The following is a 20516-nucleotide window of genomic DNA, read 5'->3' on the forward strand; positions in this document are numbered from 1 at the left end:
CGGTGGCTCGGTGAGTTAAACGTTTGACTGTTGATTTCAACACAAGTCATGATCTCACGGTTCATGGGATCCAGCCCCTCATGAGGCTCTGTGGTGACAGTGTGGAGCCTGCTTTGGATTCTCTCTCCCCCTCTGCCCCTCCTCCCCGCCCCCCTCCCCGCTCTCTCAAAATAAATAAACTTAAAGAAAAAGTTTATTTCTTACTTGACACATCCCCAAAGGCAAGGGAATTAAAAGCAAAAATGAACTATTCAGACCTCATGAAGATAAAAAGCTTCTGCACCACAAATGAAACAATCAACAAAACTAAAAGGCAACCAACAGAATGGGAAAAGATATTTGCAAATGACATATCGGACAAAGGGCTAGTATCCAAAATCTATAAAGAGCTCACCAAACTCCACACCCAAAAAACAAATAATCCAGTGAAGAAATGGGCAGAAAACATGAATAGACAATTCTCTAAAGAAGACATCCGGATGGCCAACAGGCACGTGAAAAGATGCTCAACGTCACTCCTCATCAGGGAAATACAAATCAAAACCACACTGAGATACCACCTCATGCCAGTCAGAGTGGCTAAAATGAACAAACCAGGAGACTATAGATGCTGGCGAGGATGTGGAGAGATGGGAACCCTCTTGCACTATTGGTGGGAATGCAAACTGGTACAGCCGCCCTGGAAGACAGTGTGGAGGTTCCTCAAAAAATTAAAAATAGCCCTACCCTATGACCCAGCAATAGCACTGCTAGGAATTTACCTAAGAGATACAGGAGTGCTGGTGCACAGGGGCACTTGTACCCCAGTGTTTACAGCAGCACTTTCAACAATAGCCAAATTATGGAAAGAGCCTAAATATTCCACCAACTGATGAATGGATAAAGAAATTGTGGTTTATATACACAATGGAGTACTACGTGGCAATGAGAAAGAATGAAATCTGGCCTTTTGTAGCAACGTGGATGGAACTGGAGAGTGTTATGCTAAGTGACATAAGTCATACAGAGAAAGACAGATACCATATGTTTTCACTCTTATGTGGATCCTGAGAAACTTACCAGAAGACCATGGGGGAGGGGAAGAAAAAAAAAAAAGAAAGGTTAGAGAGGGAGGGAGCCAAAAAGACTCTTAAAAACTGAGAACAAACTGAGGATTGATGGGGGGGTGGAAGGGAGGGGAAGGTGGGTGATGGGTATTGAGGAGGGCACATTTTGGGATGAGCACTGGGTGTTGTATGGAAACCAATTTGACAATAAATTTCATATTTAAAAAAAATTTTTTTAAGTTCATTTCTTTTTATTAGATAGTATTTCATCATACGAATATATCATAATTTGTTTATTCATTAACCTTTTGATAGGTTAATTTCGGTTGTTTCCAGTTTAGGACTATTACAGCTAGGGCTGCTATGATGTAGGTATTAAATACAATCCCAATAGAAATCCAGCAAGCTTGTTCTTTACAGAAATAGGCAAGCTGGTTCTAAAATTTGTATAGAAATGCAATGACCTAAAATAACCAAAATAATATTTAAAAAGAGAAAAGTTGGAAGACTTAAGTAATGGTCTCAGGATTTATTATAAAACTACAATAGGGGCGCCTGGGTGGCTCAGTCAGTTGGGCAACTGACTTCGGCTCAGGTCATGATCTCACAGTTCGTGAGTTCGAGCCCTACGTTGGGCTCTGTGCTGACAGTTCAGAGCCTGGAGCCTGCTTTGGATTCTGTGTCTCCCTCTCTCTCTGACCCTCCCTGGCTCACACTCTGTCTCTCTCTCTCTCTCACAAATAAATAAACATTAATCTTTTTTAAAAAAGCTACAGTAATCAAGATAATGTGGTTTTGACAAAAAGATAGGCTTGTAGATCACAGAATTGAGAGTTCAAAAGTAGATCTCACATTTATGGAATTGATTGTCAGCAAAAGTGCCAAGGAAATCTAATGGGGAAGAGGAAAATCTTTTCAGCAAATGGTGCTGGAACATTTGGATAAACACATGGAAATAAAGCAAAACAAAAACTTCAACTCTTACCTAATGCCAAAATTAACTCAAAATGAATAAGCCTAAATGTAAGAGCTAAAATGATAAGAATAAAACTTAGAAACCAGGAGAAAATCCTAATAACCTTGGGTTTGGCGAAAAACTTGTTAACACTAAAAATATGAATTATAAAAGAACAAAATCAACACACAGCATTTCATCAAATTAGAAATTTCTTCTCTTCAAAAGACACTGTTAAGGTCTAACTAAAATTTAAATAAATTTTTAAAAAGCTGTTACGGAAATGAAAGACAAGCCACAGACTGGGATAAAATAGTTGCCTAAACATTTACTTAACAAAGGACTTTTATCGTGAATATATAAAGAACTTCACAAGCGAATTGTAAGAAGATCGTCAGTCCAATTTTAAAACCTGGGCAAAAGATGGGAATAGACACTAGGCCAAATAAAATGACCAGATGACCAGTAAGCACACAGAAAGGTCCACAACCTCATAGGACATTAGGGAAATGCAAATTAAAACTACAATCAAATACATCTACACACTGACCAGAATGCCTAAAATTAAAAAGGCTGACCGTAGTGAGTGTTTAAGGGTGTTGAGCAACCTGAATATTCTGACGCTGCTAGGGGGAACGGATGGGAAATCATACAACCATTTGCTAACCAGATCAGCAGTTTCTTAAAAAGTTAAACATACTTATTGTATGACCCGTAATTCTACTCTTTACTTGGGAAAGACAAAAGCTCTTGTCCACATAAATACTTACACGTGAGTCATCATAACAGCTTTATTGGTAATAAGCAAACACCGTAAAATCCTTCTATTTATAATGCAGGTAGCTAGTTAAGAAAATCCAAGCAGGGGCATCCGAGTGGCTCAGTCGGTTAAGTGTTGGACTTTGGCTCAGGTCATGATCTCGTGGTTCCCGAGTTTGAGCCCCGCATGGGACTCTGTGCTGACAGTTCAGAGCCTGGAGCTTGCTTCGGGTTCTGTGTCACCCTCTCTCTCTGTCCCTCTCCCGCTCTTGCTCTGTCTCTCTCTCTCAAAAATAAATTTAAAAAAATATTAAAATTTTTTTTAAAAAGAGAAGAAAATCCAAGCAAAGTTTTGAAGCAGGAAGAGAGCTCATTAAGATTTCTAGATTGACATAAAAAAAATCAATAACATTCTTATACACCAAAAATAATCCATTAGAAAATTTATGGAAAATATAATATGTTAATAAAACTTTAAGTTATTTAGGAATAAATCTAACAAGATATTTTCAATAAATCTAACAGAGAAAACTTAGAAAATATTAAGAAAATAAAAGATCATCTGAATAGAGATGTAGACCTTGTTAAACAATCTGAGAAGTTTCAAAAGATGGCAGTTCTACTCAAAGTAGTCACTAAACTTAACATAATTCCATTCGCATACCAACAAAAATTTTTATGGAGCTTGTTTGTTTGTTTGTTTATTGGAGTTTAAATAAATATGTTAAAACTCAGAGGAATTAAGAGCCAAGAGTTGCCAAGTAAATTTGAAGAAGAACAAGATTGAACATTTGCCCTTCTAGATATCAAACCCATTATAAACATTGTAAACCCATTTAACCGGTATGATAGTGGTTCCAAGACAACCAAATAGGACAACAAAAGAGAGTATGAGTCTTTGAGACTTGGGCATAGATAAAAACTTGGTAAAGTGATAGAAATGGTCTGGCAAATCAGAGAGACAAGGAGGGACTTTTTAATTGTATGGTTTGGGGAAAAATTATTTACAATTTCTATACCTTCTCATACAGGGAAAACATATTTGCTATGTATATAACTAGCAAATGTTTAGTATACAGATGCATGGTGCATCAGATATACAACAATGCTACAAAATAATAATAAAATACCACCTAATAGAAAAATAGACCAAAAGTATGAATAGTCATTCCATATACAAGCAAATCTGATTGGTTGACATTTGTCAGAGAAATGGTCAATTTCATTAATAGTTATGGAAATGATCTTTTGACCAATTTTGTACCAGATTAGCCAAAATGTTTACAGTTTCACAATACTGGTGTTACCACGCATGTGGGGACTTGGGAGCCCACATACACTACTGCTGGGGAGGTAAATTGGTGTAACCCTTCTGGGGCATAATTTGGCAATAACCAGTAAATCTGAGGATGCTTACAGTCTTTGACCCAGGATATGAGTCAGAGACTGGGAAATGGAGTGAATTTCAGATCTTTCAGTGAGGATCAGATTGGCACATTGCTAACTTTGTAACTATGATCTCTTTACAAAAGCATTTCTCAAAAAGGAAACAAAGCTAAGAAGAAAGAAAGGGAGGGAAGGAGGAAGAGAGGAAAGGAAATTTTTAAACAAAGTAAAGAACGGAAAGAGAAATTCTGGGTCCTTCGCATAAAAGTGCTACAACCTACTGTGTTTCAATCTGCTAACCTCAGCTCAGCAGTTTGTGTCACAAATCAGTTTAGTATTATACACCTAGCATCTTGAAAAAATAATTGTTTGGGAATGGTTTCAGCCATATTTTATTTTTACCTGTTAGCACACTTAGTGTACTAAAGTATTATACTTAGTATACTAAAGTATTACTTTGTGAAATTTTGGTTTTAGATGTGTGTATGTGTGTATGTGCCTGTGTGTATATACGGATTTGCAATGCAGAATATATTTATTTCATGCGTTGCAGACAAAAAAGCTTGGAATGCATTCTTGTGAGTTGCCACTGTGAGTCATTCCCTTCTAGAAAGGATGGTACCTGCCAGCATACCTGTCTTTCACCCAGCCCGTGGGGTGCCCTCCACACCAAACTCTCGTGCCCTGAGCTAAGTCAACAATGCTGAGCAAGTGTACTTTTCAGAGGAGGTCGTGTGGTCGCCAGAGCATGGCCCCACAGTGCTGGGAAGGTGAGCAGGACATCAGTGTGGAAGAGATACTATTTGGAAGGTGATGTACTCTGAACCCATCTGCGTTTAGGAAATCATCCTTGTAGATAATGCACTTCTTGATGTCATCAGGCTACTACGCTCTATGGCAAAGAGAGGCAACGTACCCTATTAACAGGAACAACGTTTTCCAATTGTGTGGCATTTCCCTAAGGGTCAAAACAGGCCAAAGAGAAGACTTTCCCCTTTCCTTCAGCCTGGCCCATGGTATATCTAGACTGGGCATATTGCATATGGCTCTGTCCTTGGCATCCAAAGAGGTGGGGTCCAAGTGGGAGGCAAGTATGATAAGCCATGGGATCGAGAAACTGTCGTATGAAGTCTGATGAAAGGGCGCAGACCTTTTGACTATGAGAATAAAGGCTGGGGAGAGGTTAAATGGGCCTTTATAAAATCTAGAAGGTCTTTGCTGCTCATCCCTGAGTCCTGGACCAGTGTCACAGGAGAAAGAAGGACCTACGTTATCAACCTGAGCTAAAAAAAAATGAGACCTTACCTCAAAGATGATATAGAAATTGCACTATTCCAAAATGGTCTGGATGGATTCGTGAGCAATAAATCTACCTCTGGTTGATAAGGGAGACACATCCCTGAAGATGTGATATACTCTTTTTCCTTGGTTACCCTCTTTGGGGAAAAAATCCTGGCTCTGTGAACCATGAAACCAACCTTCTGAGATGCTTCTAAGGCCCTTAATATCTGACAAGAGAACCATTCAGACCAAGGACATCAAGCCACTGCTTTTCTTGAGGTGGGAGACTGGCGATCTCATCTTTATTCAGCCCCGGCTCCTGCAGTACGGAGAGCCCTCTTCACTGTTCTCCCTTCCCTTCCCCAACAAATTCCCAAAGGCCCACCAGGACCAGATGTGAAAAGAGGTGAGACACAGATGCAAACATAAATTCTTTCCTCTGTGACAGTGATGGCTCCGCCATGCATGCCCCCACCCGTGTCAAATGCACGGTTCACTCGGAAAAATCGAGGACACATGGTGCTGACTTTGCTCAGGTTCCAGAAAAAAAACGAGCTGGGATAGCAGGTAGAGTGTGTGTGTGTGTGTGTGTGTGTGTGTGTGTGTGTGTGTGTGTGACTGTCATAATGCCCATTCAGGTGGTGTGGCTCAAGGAATGGAGTTGGTTTGCTTAGGGGACTTTATGGGAATTAATTTTAACTTTTACAGCCTAAAGAGGGCAACAAAAGGAGGTACGAGCTGGATTGAAAGGAAAGTCAAGGGAGGCAATGATACCTGCCTGGAGTCAGGGAGATGAAAAATCACACACTGATTCTGTCATAGCCGCATGGCTTGAGGTCAGTCACTTGACTTCTTTAGACCTCGCTTTCTTCCACTATTAAAGGACAGAGTGGGAAGGTTCTGACCACCGTGAGACTCTGATGCAGCCTGTGCCTGCATCAGAAAGAAACCTTTAAAATGTTGCATGCAAAAGCCAGTGTTGTAGGTTGGACCTCATCAAATTGTTCCCACACAGGAGATGCACCATCCAGAAGAACTTCTCAGTTGGGTCTCACCGGTGCTGGCAGTGCTTCTGTCCCGAGATATCACTCCTGTTGCCTCGCTGGCTTCTCCTGGTCCTTTATCCGAGGTCCCCACCATCAGTGTGATTAGCAGCTCCTCAGCTGGTCTTTCCGCATCTCCCAGTGACACCTCCCAGGAAACAACTCTGACTGTCCCAAGACCATGCCCCTGGGAACACAGCTATCCTGATGCCACTCACTGCTCTCTCTCTCTCTCTCTCTCTCTCTTCCTTTGTCCCTAATTTGTCCCTGTTGAATCAGGAGCAAAATCTTGGGAAAGAACCAACAAAGCAAGGACTTTACAAAGCAACACAAGCCTTCACATACCATCTCAATAGCAAAAACATGCATCTTTGCTTTTTACAGGGTAAATCCGGTTTGTTGTCAAATAACTCTTCCCCAGAGGTTGACTGCATGACAAACGAAAAACAAAATTGTTTTTAGGACCTGGTGTCTAAGAGAATTGGGTTCTTAGTTCTAAAAATGACATGGTAAGAGTCAGTACTATTTGAGTAACATACCCCTTTCCCTGCTCTGACTAGCACAAATGTCACGGCCAAATAGACAGTCAACAATAGAATTACACAATGAAGGTTTGATGATGATGATGATGATGATGATGATGATGATGATGATGGTGATATCATTTATTGAGCAATTACCGCAAGCACTTTACATGTACTAACTTATTTGTTCTCTCCTCATCCTTATGAAATAGCTACTATTATTATCCTCATTTCATAGACGAGTGGAGTTTGGGACAAAGAGAGGTTAGGCAACTTGCTTATGATCACACAACTAATAAGTGGTAAAGCTATGCTCTAACACAGACCGTGGCTTCAGGAAGCTTCTGTGCCTTTGGTGCACTTATTTGTTGCTGGCACGTATCTATCCATTCATCAAACATTTATTGAGCCTTCACTATGTGCTAAGTTCCCACCTCATAAAGCATTGTGTCTGGTGAGAGAGACAGAAGTGAAGCAAATGATTACACAAACAAGTATTTAAATTACAATTATAATTAGTGCTATAAAGAAGCAGCCCTGGGTGCTTCTTGGATAAATTATAATGGAGAAAATGGATTTCTGCCAGGGGGCCAAAGAGGGCTTCCTGAGAAAGTGGCATTGAAGCTGAGAGAGGAAGGATAAGAAGCAGAGAAGAAAATGGGTACCATATCAAAGGAACAACGTGTTCAAGGGCAAAGGCCCTGGGTCAGGAGCTAGCTGGGGCACTAAAAGGAAGAGAAGGTAGAATCAAGTGAAAGGGGCATGAAGGGAGAGCAGGGTGGGAGACCAGATGTCTGGACCTTTATGAGCCAAAATACATCTTTGGCTCTTCGTCCTAACAGCTCTTGGTAGTACCATTGGCTGATCTCGGTTTGCCCCTCCAAATCCACTCTTTACCCTCCTCACTCTGCTCTGGGCCCCAGGAGGCCCACCTGATGGTCTATATCAAAAAGCTCCCCCTTAGGCTCTGGCTTCCAGCTGGGTTCCGCCCGTAGGCAGTGCATGCAGACCATCAGAGGACAGGCAAGGAGCGAGGTCATAGATTTTGTTAGATGTCACGAATCCTTTAGCCACAGCAGCGTTTCTCAATCTTCTTTTCATTATCACCTCCCAGGGAACTTTTTAAAGCGTTTTGTTTTCCTAATCACTCCCCAGCAAAATGTGTTTGTGTATTGTATGTATGTGTTTATGTGCTCCACATATACATGTGCTCTAGACATAAAAAGAAAAACTTTTTTTTCACAACCTCCCAACCAATCTTTCCCCCTTGGGAGTCTTATCACTTTATTGAGAATGCCTGAATTACAGGCACTCCCTCACGTTGACCCTTCAAACTCGAGGTGGTGATGGCTCCCACTGTTGCTGGCTCATTCAGTGTTGGTTTCCCTTAATCCTGCCCACACTTTTGTATAAACCCTGTACTGAACACCTCTGCTTACCAGAATGCTGACTGGTAGAGTGCCCTTTGAAAATCTCTAAGGAGGAGAATTGCACTGTTAGATTTGCATTTTAAAACACACTGGAACTGTGTGAAGAATGCACTGTGGTCCAGTAGAAGCAGCTGACCAATTCCAAGGCCATTAACATGGTGACAATAACGAGCCATCGTAGTGCAGTTACTGGAGTAGATTTTTCAACTTTATCCAAATGATTGGTGTCACTACATTAAATTCAAATCTCTGCGTCAACCCCAACACTCATGCCCTCCTGAAGGAAAGCCATTATGAGAGAATCTGCCAATTCGTATTATCACATGGGCATTTGTAAAACTTACAAGGAGGCTGAGGAGGGAAGCGGGTGAAGTTTCTCATCATCTGAAGTTTCTCATCATTGGAGCCAAAAAGGGAAAGGTTTAAACAGGATTCGGTCCAGATACAGACTCATGGACCAAATGGGATCTCAAGCTCTTCAGGTTTCAAAGCCAGTCATAGCAGAAGCCACAATTCACTGAATGCCCCAGTACTCTGCTAGGCACTTTAAGTGCATAATCTTATAAGTCACTCCGATAGCCCTGCAGGATTTACCATCATTTTCCCACTTCAGAGAGGAGTAAACCAAGGCTGAAAAACATTAAGTAACATTCCTAAAGTCAAATACATAATAGATAGATGGTACTTTTCATCGTTAAAAGTCAGTCTCACTTTAGCTGCCAAATGATACTAAATTCAACATGAACCTGCCTACAGAAAGACCATGGTCAGCAAAAAAGTTTCGTTCCTCATTCCAGCTCCATCTGATTGGGAATGACTGCCTGTAACACTGTATTGAGAATAGTGAGACTGAACTGGGCAAAGTGGGAGCGATTGCTATAACGGATTAGTGATGTCTGTCACAGATAGGAGAGTGGGAAATGGGGGCACACAGGCTACTTTTCTTCACTCCCTACAGATTTCTGCTACCCAGGGAGCTGTAAAAGTCAATGCTCACCCCCGGCCAGGCTGCAGCTTGCACTGGCTGTTCTCAGGGTGCTAAGTCTACCTGGAAGTGTGAGGCTATAGTTTCAAACAGGATTTATTTCTATTATTCCACAACTTGAGCCAATGAGCCCATAAAAATAATGTGTGGGAACAATCCGCTTTCATTACCTATCAGGCACTCAGCATGCTGACATCTCCAAAACTCAAGGAGCTATTTTCACATCATATCACTGGGCCAAGGAGATACGAACTGAATTCTCTGGCATCTTCCCTGCGGTCCTCCTCTGCATAGGTTCTAAGATCTTCCGTGAAATAGAGATTAGAAAGACAAACACTCAAATGTGCTATTACCCAGGCAAGCACCCTAGGATTATAGAGGGTGGTAGTGGTTTGTTGTTTTTTTTTTTTCTGGCAGAAGGACATGAAACCACCGATAAAACAGAACAGAACCACCAACTCCCCTCTTGGGCCATTGAGAATGGAAATCAAACGTTTACTTTTAGCTACATGTGAACAGATGTAGTAAGTCATGGAATATTCTCTGGTATACCACTTATTCATTTACTCATCCACTGAGGGTGTGAGGAAGACAAAATAATGTGAGACAGAGTGTCCACCCCAGGCTGCTATTGGAGCACAACAGGGCATCCCCAGACAAAAGGGAAGTGGAGGAAAACGCAAGAGGAATGACGAGACCACATCCCCGTCCTGGCCAGTTGAGGTATAGTTATCACGGTGAGTGGGACCGATCACCCACGAGTGGAAGGGATTGCAACAGACCGTGCTGGTCACAGGGGACTCCACAGAGGGAACCAGGGCTGCTCTGAGCCCTGAGGGTGGGCAGACATTAAGTTCTGTTAAGACAACTTCACTATAAAATGCATCCTAAATCTCAAAATGTTATTGGTGGTGAAAACCCCCTCCCCCCCCGTGGTCAGCCAGTGCCTACCACATCATGGTCGGACTAATTTAACAATCAAACGAGTATAGCACAGTACTTAACCTGGGAGAGAGGGGTAAAGGGCCTGAAAGGGTGAAAGTCCAGTGCCTAGCACATGGTCATCACTCTATAAACATTAGCTGTCTTTACTCTTACTATTTCCAGTATAATAATTATGGCAGATGACTTCACAATGATTAGCCAACCCCTAATGATATTAACAAATACTGGAGCAGCTCCGATTACTAAATGTCTTCTGTCTTCACCTGACTTTTCTTTTTTCTTCCTCACAACTGCTCTGTGTGGGTAGGATTCCTACCCCACTCTACAGATGAGGAAAGTGAGTTGTGGAAACGTGCTTGTTGCTAAGCGTGTTGTGTTCATTTTAATTTTTAAAAAAATCTTATTTTAAAATACCGTTTATCGGGTACACCTGAAATTAATGTAACAGTAACAGTTTTAAACTGAAAAAAAGAATAAAAAATAAATATCATTGATCCAGATTACTGTGTTTCGGGGCTCTCTCTTAAATGCCTCTCCTGAGGGGCCTCACCCTGGTCCCCCTGTGGACTACCAGCTTTGTAAACAGAAGCAAACGATTGACATCTCTGTGCTTCAGTTTTCCCATCTGTAGAATGGGTATCACACACTTTCCCTCCCAGTTACTCTCAGAGGACACACTGAAATCTCAGCAGAGGACCCGGAGCATTGTCAGCAGCCCAGAAATGCCATGTTATGACATGAAACGTTATGATGAACATTCCATGCTGATGTAGAACAGCACAGCCATGTTCAGCCTCATATTCAGATTACCTTCAGGAGACTCCTCTGTAATCTTCTGTCTCTCGCTCCTCCAACCTCGTCCTCAAGGGCACGTCGGCCCAAGAATCACTCCAGGGACCCAGCGACATGGCACAGAGCTACAAATTCTCCAGATGAAATTTCTAAATTTTTTTTTTAACCATGAACCGAAATTGTCATGCGTAGCGTGCCTATGGCAGAGCCTGCCAAGATAAACCAAATGATGCTACGACGTTAAACAACACACATTCTTAATCCCTGTCTTTGGAGGGGATATTGCCATTAAAATCACTGTCCTGAAAATCTACTGAACCTAGAAAGGTAAGAGCAATGGCAGCCAAGGGGCCACCTAAGAGGAGAATAGAAAGTCCTTACAGTTTGGAGGTGGCCGTGGAGGTGGAGGGGGCAGGAAGGGACAGGCAGCGAAGACCAGAACATCTATCGTCTCGGGAATAATAGAGGCAGTTTTGACTATCAGCTTTCAATGTAACTGTCCTCCAAAATTGGAGAGAGGCCATGAGAGGGAGACCTTTCATCTGTCAGTCAGCTGGGATATTTTTCAAGTGAGTTCACATTAGAATTATCCACACCCCCGGTTTGACAACGATTGTTTCCCACTACGTCCCCCACTTGGAGGGAAGTTTAATCCATATGTTTCTGATTCATTTACACCCAACTCCTCGCAATGTTATACTGAGAGAGCGTTTGGAGAGGCAGGAAAATTCCAGTCCTTCTTTCATTTTCTTGGTCTGCCTCCTCAATTCCCACCTCCCTCACCGTGTGGGCCTGGGCTCTTCCTTTGGCCAGCCATAAATCACCTCTTCTCCAAAGGCTGCAGCTGAATTCCCTGCTCCCAGCCCAGGATATTTCTATGAGTTTGCAATTTGGCAAGCACAGGACCTTTCATTCCTATAAAATGGAAATCCAAACATGTCTTTTGTGGATGCCCCCCACCTCTCACCTCCCACCCCCCCCCCGCCCTGTTACAGCCGTCAGACTGATAGGAAATAAAACAGATGTGCTCAGATAGGTGCCATGCTCACTGGCCCTTCCCCACCCACCACCCTCAGCACCCAGTGACTTCCACAGTGCAGGTCAGCAGACACTGGAGCTGAGGGCTTCTCCATTGTTGCTCCCTACCAGGGGCCCACGGGGGTGCACAATGCTTTGCTTGGGTTGCAAGGTCAAAAGACAGCTGCCAAGAATTTGAAAAAATCAGCCCCAAAGCTCTTAGAGTAGTCAGGATAGGTATGTCAAGGGTAGAGAGACATAAGAACACATTAAAATGGACATTTTAAAGCCTGCAATTCACGGCAGGCAGAGTTCCTCTATGCAGCAAATGTCTTATTTAAAACTAGTTGTGTGTGTGTGTGTGTGTGTGTGTGTGTGCGTGCGTGTGTTTTGATTGCATTTTAATCCTGTTCTCAAAGACCCATTAACATATCCTACACATACCCTTCCCGGAATAAGCTATCAGTTTCACGGTTTGACCATTAAACTGAGAAAAACAAGTCATTTGTAAACCCAATACAATTCATAAGTTCCCAGTTATAAAGTAATCCCTGATATCCACTCCAAAGCCCCAGGGACAGCTCAACACAACCAGTTTTTGGTGATCTGGTGATGAAAGATATATTATTGAAATCCAGGAAACCTTGGGAAAAAAATGTAGAGCAAAACTATCTAAATTGAAATGAAATGCAGATCTCTTGGCTGCCAGCAAGTTTCTTCCTTCCTTCCTTCCTTCTTTCCTTCCTTTCTTCCCCCCCACCCCAAACTATTCCACATAAATGTCTCAAGGCTTAGGACATGCAATTAAAAGATTTATATGTAGACCAGAAACAAAACAATTGCATGGGTTTTGGGGTCTGTGGCATTTTCAAGATGCATTGGAGAGGCTTGGGGAGGACATGGGCTGACATATGACCCGTTCCCTCTGCCCCACCAGCCTGGGTGCCACTCTCTGAACTCATTTTCCCAAGCTGCCTAAGCCTGTCCTGCTCTCCCATATGACTAGAATTACTAGAATATTCACCGCGGATGGTCTTTGGTGAAAGCTACCTTGTCCTGAGTGGCATTTTTCATTAAGCAACACAATTTGAGGCATGTTTGGGGAAAGGAACCCTATGGGAAAGTCAGATAGCTTAAGAAGACAAAGGAGGCTCTGTCTGGCACAATGATACAGTTATTGTAGGATTTCACACTTTCAGCTCAACTCCCAAGTCCTTCTGTGAGCCAGACTTAGCATTGCAGTCTGACTGTCCCTCGCCCAACTCAAACAGGAAGGTCTCCAGATTCGGGAAGGATTTCACTTCCAATCACAGAACCGGGCCCGTGAAAGGGACACAGACTCGAGTCCAACGGTTGCCTCTAGACAATATTGTTCGTTAGGATTACCAAGCCAGCAGCTTCTCTCATAATTGATTCCCTTTTCTCATCTTTCAGAATTAGAATTTCAAAGACATTAGCTCTTTCTCCCTGGCCATTCTTTTCTTTGACACCGCCTTCATTATTAACAGCTCCCCGGAATTTAGTAATGAAACCCCGGTGTGGAGTAGATTCCTTCTGGAAAGAAAAAAAAAAAGATGTTATTAACAGAGAAATGTACTCTGACTAGTTTGGTGTCTGTAGAAGGAAAAGTCGGATGTGATTCAGTGGCCATATTTTCAGAACACTCTGTCAATGACAGTTGGAAACATATGTTTTTTATAAATTTCTCATTCCAAAACAAAGACTGACAGTAAAGCCCAGGGCTTTGATATTTATATAAATTGTTAAGTGGTTCACCGGGGAAAGTACATTTCAATTAGCATGTCACTGCTTATCATCTGGGCTTCAAGAAAGGCGTTCTGATTAAGCTGGCTGTTTAGCAATACATCAAAAGTTGGAGCTTACCTAAGAGCTGTTCTCCTCAAAGCCCATGTTATCACCTGATGCTAGGCTGACTTTTGAGAGTTTTTATGTGAAATCAAATTAGACGTTTGAAATCCTACTTTTTTTTCAGTTCAAAAAAAAAAAAATCTCTCCATTTTCGTTCAGTAAACATTAACCAAGCAACTGCTAGGTGACAGACACCAGGCTAAGTGATACAAAGCACAGCCCTGAGGAAGGCCTGGCTTCTCGGTGGCTACGGTCTGGGATGATTCTTGGTGTCAATGATATTGGCTCCCAAATTTAAAACCCAAAGCTATTTCTGGCTCTGAGTTCTTCCGGGGGGAGGAGACGCGCACTGAGGTCAAAACCAAATGAAAATAAACTTGGCCTTTGTTTGTGGCTTTACAAAATTACAATTCTACATCTTCCAATAAGAGATTTCCTTTCTCAGAATCTCTTCTTTTGAGGCGGAGATTAGGCTCATAAGCTCCAGATAAACCAACAACTCATCACGCAAGAGTCCTTCTGCTAGCTGTGTTCTTGTTCCCTCTCCTTTTATGTACTCTGCTGCCGCCCTTAGGACAACATTATAAGTTATGAGGTTTTCGGTTGGGTTCTTTTTCTGATGTGTCACTATTTGCATCTCATTAGCTCAGGCAGACATCCTGAAGATTGACAGTACAATGTTGTGCAATTCAATCCAGGGGAACGTTCCAGTCTCGCCCAGCCTCAAGAGTCCGGGAAAGACAAGGACGCCAAATTTGTTCTCCTTACCTGCCCAATTTAGTAGCCATTTGCCACCATCAATTAGCGAAGGGTGACACGATCACCCGTGGCCTGAGTTACGGGGAACCGAGTCCGGTTGGGATCAAAAAGAACAATCGGTTCATAGGGGAAATGCGAGGTGAGTAGGTGGGTAGGGTTACAGGACGCAAGGCAAGTCTACACCCAAAATATCTCTGACTCATGTCTGAAATTCTGCCATTTGTGATTCATCCTTTTGTGTTAAACATCCCTTTCTTCCTGGAGTTGTTTTAAAATATCCACAATCCAAGAAAGGGTACAAAATAAGTCCCCGATTTAACCAATGTGCATTTACTGAGCCTCTCCTATCAATTCAGGATGACATTTCAAAAAGAAGTAGGATATGGTCATTGCTTCAAAGGGCTTACCAACCAGAGCTACGTAAGCAGTAAGCAGTTTCATTCCTTTAGAAGACACTCCCTTGATGCCCCGCCCCTTTAATCACTGTGCTCCTTGCTCCTTCAATTCTTTTTTTCTCTTGCTCCTTCATTTCTTATTCAAGTTTATTGAAAGTAGAGTTTACTTCCCCTGACTCCCCCACGCCTTCCATTTATTTCTACCTCCAAGCTCTTGCCCCCAGTCAATCCTGTGAATAAGGTCACCAAGCACCTTCCTTATCACCAAATTCAAAGATTTTTTTTTTTTTCTCTCTCTCCATTTCTTATGTAACCTCACTAGGGAGGCTGGCTTTTCCAAACACTTCTTTCTTGGAGCGCTCCTCTCTCAATTGTTCACACTCTTGTTCCTCTATCCTCCTTTTAAATGTTGGTGGACCTCAAGGTTCAGTTCAATGGCCTCTTGCCTTCTAGCCAATGGTTCCTAACCAGGAGAACTGTGTCCTACCAGGGACATTTGGCAACTTCTGGAGAGATCTTTTTGGTTGTTGTAACTAGGGAGGGGGGATGCTACTGACATCCAGTGGGTAGAGGCCAGGAGTGTTGCTAAACATCCCACAACGCACAGGCAAGTTCCTCATGACGACAACAACAAAAAAACCAATCCCATCCAAGATGTCAATAGTGTCAAAACTGAGAAACCCTGTTCCGTATTATCCTTGGGTAATGTAACACACACACTTGGCTTCCCCTACTACTCCTATGCAGATAGTATCCAAGTATTATCTTTATTTGTGAAAAAGAGAAAACAGAAGCCTAGAACCACATGCCCCCATGGACTGTAGTCCTCTCTACCTGTGGGTCCTATAGCACCTGAAGGGAACAAGCTAGAACTGAGCTCATCGTGGTCTCTCACAAAGCAACTCTTAGTTGATGACACCGTCCAGTCTCCCAGACTTGAACCCTGGGAGTTAGACTAATTCTTCCTTTCCCCACCTCCAAGTCCCTCTGATTCTACCTCCTAAAGAATTCTCAGATCCACACTTTCCTCACCACCTTCATGGGCACTGTCTTAGTTCAAGCCCTCCTCATTATCCCTTGCACTCCAAATAGACTTAGAACCGACCTTCTTTGGGCAAACTCACACCCCTGCGGTCTGTCCTTTACATAGCTGCCTGAAAGCCTTTTCTATCCTGCCTTCTCTGAGTCTCCCACTTCATAACCACCCCCCATTGTTCTTCTCATTCAGGTAATTGGAAGAATAATAATGCCTAATATTTAGGGAGCATTGTTCCAGGCGATTTCCATGAATTCTGAATTTATCTCACCTACAGGATGGGGCTGTTATCACACCCATTTTACAGATGGCAGAATTGAAACTGGCGAAAGTTAGGGGCGCCTGGGTGGTTCAGTCAGCTAAAGCGTCCAACTCTCGGTTTCAGCTCAGGTTGTGATCTCATGGTTCATGCGTTCAAGCTCTAAGTTGGGATCCACACTGACAATGGAGAGCCTGCTTGGGATTCTCTCTTTCCCTCGTTCTCTGTCCTTCACCCCCTTGATCTCTGTTTCTCTCTCAAAATAAATAAATAAACTTAAAATATGACTGCTCTCCACATTTGAGATCTATACTTAAGAAAAAAAAAAAGAAACTGGAGAAAATTAGTTACATTGACCACGGTCACATATATATATATATATATATATATATATATATATATATATATGTGTGTGTGTGTGTGTGTGTGTGTGTGTGTCAAAATAAAGATTTAAGCCTGAGAGTCTCGAGTTCCAAACCCAATACTCATAGTGAGCATATATTACCATCTCCTTTCTCCTCACACTTATAAGAGGATAGATCCTCCTCTAACAGAGGATTAATTCAACATATACTGTATAACGCAGGACTAATGTCACATAGACTCATTTTTTTTCAGCCTGTTCAAAATAGCCTTTACTACACCATACTTTTTTGTTTGTTTAATTCAAGTCAAATCAATTCGACAAATATTTTATACATAATAAATATATACACATAAATATATGATATAAACATACACATGACACATTAGATGTATTATCTGTGCTTGACATCAGCGGCATGTAGTCAAGCAAATACTCAGAGAGTAGTGGCTCCTGTTACCTTGTCAGCATCCGAGCTGACAGATTGGGACAGGCAGCCCCCACCCCCACATCAACATGGCCCACCCAGTAGACTGTCTTCACAGCCCCTCTCCATCAACAAGTACCAGCAGCCCTGGAGACCAGAGATAAATAAAAGGGAGTAGAGTAAATATAGACTTTAAGACTATGAATTTTGACTTGAATTGCTAGGGGAGGTTGCACACATAAGGCCTTGTTTCTCTCAAGTGTTGGGGAAAAATTTCTCAGCTCCAATAGAAAGAGGTCCTGGGCTGCTTCAGGGACCGATAGCAGAGGTCAAGTACAGCCAGTCTGTCCACCTGACCCACCCCACACCTCTCTTTTCACCTATGGGCAGACTTGTGGAGGTGGGTGGCAACTCACTGGACTCAAGCAAACTCTTTCCACCAAAGCCTGGTCCTTACTGGAGTGAATGGCAAGGAGGACCCAGCCCCGAGAAGGGGCTACTGGCCCTGACTTCAGATACCACCTCCCCACAGTGGTGTGCTGCTGAGGAGGACGTTCTGGGTCCACGTCAGGGCACCTGGATTCTACTCCTGGCCCTGCCACTAAGCCCTGTGTACCTCTGCTTTGACAACTCTTCTTTTGAAATCTTAGTTTCTCCATCTGCGAAATGGAAATAATTGACCTCTTCCCTATCAGCTGTACTGGTTATTGCAAAGATCCAGTGAGAAAATTAGTGTGTGCAGCCCTATAGTTGAAAGGAAGATCGAAGGAATACTGAAGTAAGGGTCATTAGGAGGAGAGTGCCAGGAGCCCTGGGGAAAGTAAGAGCAAGGACAGGCATTATGCAATGACCATTTTTATAGGACAAGTCCAGGACCTGGGGTGGATCTAGGGCTCCCCAAATTCTTCCCTTTCCTCTTGCCTGACATGGGAGCCAGAAATACCTTTTCCACAGTGACAGATGGAGCTTAAAGAATGAATCCACCCTGGAGCAGGAGCACAGTGATTCATTCCTACTAACATGGAAATGGCGGACAAAGGTTGGTTTCCTGAAATCAACTCTGGATGCAGAAGTACCTCAAGGAGTCTAGGAGTAGGTTTGCCACCCGGAAGAGGATGAGGACCTCAAAGACTAACACTGATTTCTCTATGAGAGCCAGACCTGTGAGAATATCCAAGGCAAGATCAACCAGACTATGACGTGGCCAACTGAGTAGTTGTGCCTTTCTTCCACCATCCCACCGTCTGTGACCCTCCTCAAGCTGGGCCCTTAAGGAAGTTAATCAGCCTCCATCTTTGGTCTGGGCTACTCAGGTACCCTTGCTCCTCTCTAAAAGTTTTCAAACCAGCTCTTAAGATTTGATATTAACCCTAATAGGACCAAAGGTTACCTTCAAAAGGCAATACTCGGGATTCTTCTTTGAATTTATTAACAGTAACTGTCACTTAGAAACAGCAGTTTCAGCAAACGAGGTTTTTGGTCCTTTTCTAGCTAAGGTTTGTAGTATGACTACCAAACAATAATAAATAAGTGCATGGTTTCTCAATCCTGTCCTCCAACTATTTACTGAGAATTTATCATAGCCTAGACCTATGTTTGTAAAAATAAGAGACCTATGTTTGCAAAAATTCCCCCTGGGGCTCTTGCCCTCTGACTGGGGAAGCAGGACTCTGTAGAGACCATAGAAACCACTCTGGACAACGCAGCAAACAAAATGAGACAGGGTCGCCCAGTTTTAAGCCACTCAGTACATTTGTGTTTACAGGGCATCTTCTTGATTGGGATTAGTAGCAAATTCACAACTGTGTGGGGCACCTGGGTGGCTCAATTGGTTAAGTGTCCAACTTCATCTCAGGTCATGATCTCTCAGTCTGTGGTTTGAGCCCCATGTCGGGCTCTGTGCTGACAGCTCAGAGTCTGGAGCCTGCTTCAGATCCTATGTCTCCTTCTCTCCTGCCCCACCCCTGCTCATGCTCTGTCTTTCTTCATCTTTCAAAATTGAATAAATTCTAAAAAAATTTTTTAAAAATTCACAACTGTGTGTCATTTTTTTTTAAATCTATGTTATAAAAAGACCAGAGGGAAACATACCAAATTTAATCAATGTTTCCCATTGAGTAAGGCAACAAGAATGTTTTTTATTCCTCTTTTCTACGTTATTTTTTTAATATAATTTATTGTCAAATTGGTTTCCATACAACACCCAGTGCCCTCCTCCCTGCCCATCGCCCACTTTCCCCTCCCCCCCACCTCCCATCTACCCTTAGTTTGTTCTCAGTCCTTAGGAGTCTCTTATGGTTTGCCTTCCTCCCTCTCTGTTATTTTATTTTTTAAAGGTCAAGTAAAAGGCAGTTTCCCACATGGATGTTGAGGAACTCTTAAGTATTCAATGTACTCATCAGCAATGTGTTCCTTTACATACAACAACTGTATGAGCCTAAGTTCTGTCATGATCCCCATTTTGTCATGTACGAAGATTTTTTGAGACACAGACACTCCAAGTTCACACAGCTGGTAATTGAAGCACATGAGAAGTAAAGCCAGGCAGGCTAGCCCTAGACCTTACCACCTTGGCCATCCTGTTCTACCATATAATTTTTCACTAAATAAGTGGTTACACCTTCTTTCCCCTCAAAGCCTGTGATTCCTAAAACACCCACCGAATCTTCCCTGAAACCTCTCAAAAGGAAAAACAAAAGGAATCCATAGAAGACATATTCCTTGGCCATTTTCATCATGCGTTGTACCAAAGACTATGAGAGTATGTCCTGAACGACACATTCTCTCACAATGTGAAATTGTGATACCAGAGAGCTATGAACTCTAAAGCTGGCAGGAGCTGCTGGAGCAGACACAGGCTCCCCAGGAATCCAGGCACTAAAGTCAAGGTTTACAGTAAGTGATGAATGCCAACCAGTGTTCTGACCTAAGCATGGGCTTTTGTGAAATTCATACTCCAGTGTCTTAAAATGCTTCATGCATGAAATGCATATTTCTCTTATTTTATAATTATTTTTTAAAGCATATGGACCAAGGGCTTAAACACTTCCTCCATTTTCCATAACAGCTATAAAAACGGGGATTGAGACAGTTTGATGTGGTGAAATTTCTCACCATACTTTCTATCCCCATTCCTTCCCAGACACAACAGGGCATTATGGAGGGGTGAGGGGAAAAAATAAGGCTCTTTCTCTTCCCATGGCTACCTTGTCTTGACATGGGCCTGTCCCTCAAGGCAGAGACC

The sequence above is a fragment of the Panthera leo genome, chromosome C1, assembly GCF_018350215.1.
Source record: "Panthera leo isolate Ple1 chromosome C1, P.leo_Ple1_pat1.1, whole genome shotgun sequence".
Taxonomy (NCBI): domain Eukaryota; kingdom Metazoa; phylum Chordata; class Mammalia; order Carnivora; family Felidae; genus Panthera; species Panthera leo.